The 3,362-nt window shown below is 42.3% G+C and overlaps 1 non-coding gene across 1 annotated transcript; it reads right to left on the reverse strand.

The window, feature by feature from the left end:
- Positions 1–2,091: 2,091 nt before the first annotated feature.
- Positions 2,092–2,198, reverse strand: LOC118486039. Its single transcript, XR_004877895.1, has one exon. It is a non-coding gene; the product is annotated as a small nucleolar RNA R71 (small nucleolar RNA).
- Positions 2,199–3,362: the final 1,164 nt, after the last annotated feature.

A 3,362-nucleotide genomic window follows, 5' to 3' on the forward strand; every position in this document is an offset into this window, starting at 1 on the left:
GGAGCTTGGCTTCATTCTCTCTCATCCCTTGGCACACCACCTCTCTCACACCTCATCCACCACCCACCACCACCATAACACCATCATCCACCACCATCATCCATTGTCCATCGTAGAGTGTGTGAGTCGTCTCGGGATCCAAGATTGATCGTAAGAGTTCTTGACAATCAAGGCCATGTTTGCCTAAGTCTCTTACATCACTTGGTGAAGACAAGTGTTTAGTATAATACTTTTTATTTTTAATCTTTTGCACTTTTTATTTGGTTTTGTATTAATGACTTTAATAACTAGTTACTTATGTTGAAGGTGATCTTTCCTTATCGTTTGTCCGTGGTGTCTTGGCATTATTTTACTGTCTATATAAAATAAAAGATTTTCACCATTCATATCTCCACGGTCTATATGGAGGTATGTTGGCTACCTGGTCGGGGGTTAAGGGAACGGTTTCGTAAGGGTCTTGCCCTTGTTCAGCGTTTAGAGGTCCTGCTTGGGACCTGGGTCAAATTTAGTAGGATCTCCTTCAATGCCCATAGGTATTGGATGGCGGGGATCCAAACTCTTTGACCCCCTCATAAGTTAACTACTATTAATACTATAACCCGGCTATTTAGGACTGTATCCCTGCTGACTCAGACTACTTAGCCGAGGGTAACGTCACCGCCAGAAGCGGGGCCTACCACAATTTGCATTAATAACTTAATTCATTATCTTCCAATAATCCGACCCTTTAGGATTGTATCCTTGCTGACTCAAACTACTGGGTTGAGGGTAACGTCGCCTTCAAAAGAGGGGCCTACTACAATAACTAAGATAATCTCTTAAACAAGTGCAAAAGTGCGAAAATAATCAAAGGTTATACTAATACACGTGTCGGATCCAAGTGATTCATCTTGTCTATCTGTTTTTATTTTATTTTTATTTTCAGCATTTAGTTAGTTTTTATTTTTCTTAGTTTAAAACATTTTTCTAACCTTTTTGATTTGATTAGACGTTGAGGATAAACCGGTATTAAAAGCTCTTGTGTCCTTGGACAACCTCGGTATCTTACCAACACTATACTACGTCCACGATGGGTGCACTTGCCCATATGTGTGTTTAGTGTTAGTAAATATCGTGTTTTATAAATTTAAAACTTGGCTAAAAGTGTAAAAAGGGTTTAAATATATATCTAAAAACATATATACACTAACACGCATCAAGTTTTTGGCGCCGTTGCCGGGGACACAAGGATTTTAAGAAAGTGAGGAATCAACGGCCTAATCATATTTTTATTTTTCTTTAATTTTTTAGGATTTTTTCTTAGATTTTTAGCTTCTGCAGAGCTCAGCACGGGGCCGTGCCTGGTCGGACACGGGCCGTGCTCAACAAAGTTACTGGCAGTTTTTGTTTTTCAAGTTACAGAAGGCTGACCACGGGGCCGTGCCGGTGCAACACGGGGCCGTGTCCAACCTCCAGTAACTGGGATCTGGAAAACAATCACTGTATTTCCGACCACGGGGCCGTGTTCGCTCAACACGGGGCCGTGGGGAACCTTCTGACCGACATTCTTTTTTGTTTTTATTGCAGGACTTGGAACCCGACACCATCCTCACATAGTGTATGAGCTCCAGTTCTAATAAAGACATAAAAGAACCGCTAGAAGAACCCGAACGCTTTCTCAGAAAAAGGTTAAAAGCCAAAAACCAAGAGAAGGTTTCGGGTGATCCACCCCCAATGGCGGACCAACGTACCCTTATGGATTATCTACGGCCCACCGTAGGTAATCTAGGCGTCGCTATCAATGCTCCGAATGTCGAAGCCAATAACTTCGAGCTCCGACCGCATTTGATACAAATGCTCCAAAACTCCGCAACCTTCCACGGGCTTGCGGACGAGGATCCTCATCTACATATAACTAATTTCTTAGAAATATGTGATACCTTTCGGATCAATGGAGCATCAAACGACGCCATACGCCTCCGTATGTTTCCGTTCTCACTAAAAGACCGAGCGAAAGCTTGGCTCAACACCCTCTCAGCTGGATCGGTAAACACCTGGGATGAACTAGCCCAAAAGTTTCTATATAAGTATTTCCCTCCTTCTAAAACTGCTAAATTAATGGCTGAAATTAATACATACTCACAAGAGGACGGGGAATCCTTATATGAAACATGGGAAAGGTTCAAGGAGCTACTACGCAAGTGTCCCCATCATGGCCTCGCAATATGGCAACAAGTATCCACTTTCTACAATGGATTGTTGCCACACACTAGGCAGACACTTGATTCTAGCTCCGGGGGACTTTTAGGTAATCGACGCCCACACGAAATATATAATCAAATTGAGGAAATTGCTCAAACCAATTTTCAATGGCACACTCCCCGGGGAAATAAGTCTATCGCCCCGGGCGCCCATAAGGTCGACGAAAGCACCTCTTTACAAGCCCAAATCGAGGCCCTTTCTTCAAAAATAAAAAAACTAGAAATGACAAAAACAGACTCGGTTATGGCTTGTGAAGGGTGTGGTGGGTCACATGAAAATTGGAGTTGCATGAAAGAAACGGACGATCAACAAGAAATGGTAAACTACATTGATAATAGACCTAGGCCGTCGGGTCCTCCAACGGGAACTTACAACCAAGGATGGCGAAACCACCCAAACCTTGGTTGGAGGGAAACCGGCAATAGTAGTAACCAACAAACCCAACGAACTAACTTTCAGCAATCAAGAAATGAGTCACAAAATTTCACTCAACAACAAGGTGGACGAGAAAGGCTCGAAGATACTATATCTCGCCTCGTCTCCGACACCGATAAGAAAAACTCGGAAAGATTTCTACAATTAGAATCTAATTTTAGGAATCAACAAGCTAGCATTCAAAACATAGAAAAACAAATAAATCAACTAGCACAAAATTTTTCCGAGAGACCGCAAGGCGCATTACCTAGCAATACCGAAACAAACCCAAAGGCGCAAGTTCACCTCATCACACTACGAAACCGCACCGTAGGGCCTGCAGAAGTACCTCAACCAACGGAAGAAACAATGCCAACACATCTGCAGGAAAAGAACTCTCCCCCATCACCAGAACCTACCAAGGCTCCTCGAGTTCCATACCCCGGTAGGTTAATTCGTCAAAAAACCAATGAGCAATTCGCAAAATTCGAAAGTTTGTTAAAACAATTGCATGTCAATATTCCTTTTATCGAAGTCCTAACCCAAATGCCCAAATACTCTAAATTTATGAGGGACTTCCTTACACATAAAAAGAAAATTGAAAATTTGCAATTAGTTAATTTAGGCGAAGAATGCTCTGCCCTCGTACTCAATAAACTACCCCAAAAGAAAATCGATCCCGGAAGTTTCACGATTCCATGTTCAAT

This window comes from Helianthus annuus, chromosome 13 (assembly GCF_002127325.2).
Source record: "Helianthus annuus cultivar XRQ/B chromosome 13, HanXRQr2.0-SUNRISE, whole genome shotgun sequence".
NCBI lineage: Eukaryota > Viridiplantae > Streptophyta > Magnoliopsida > Asterales > Asteraceae > Helianthus > Helianthus annuus.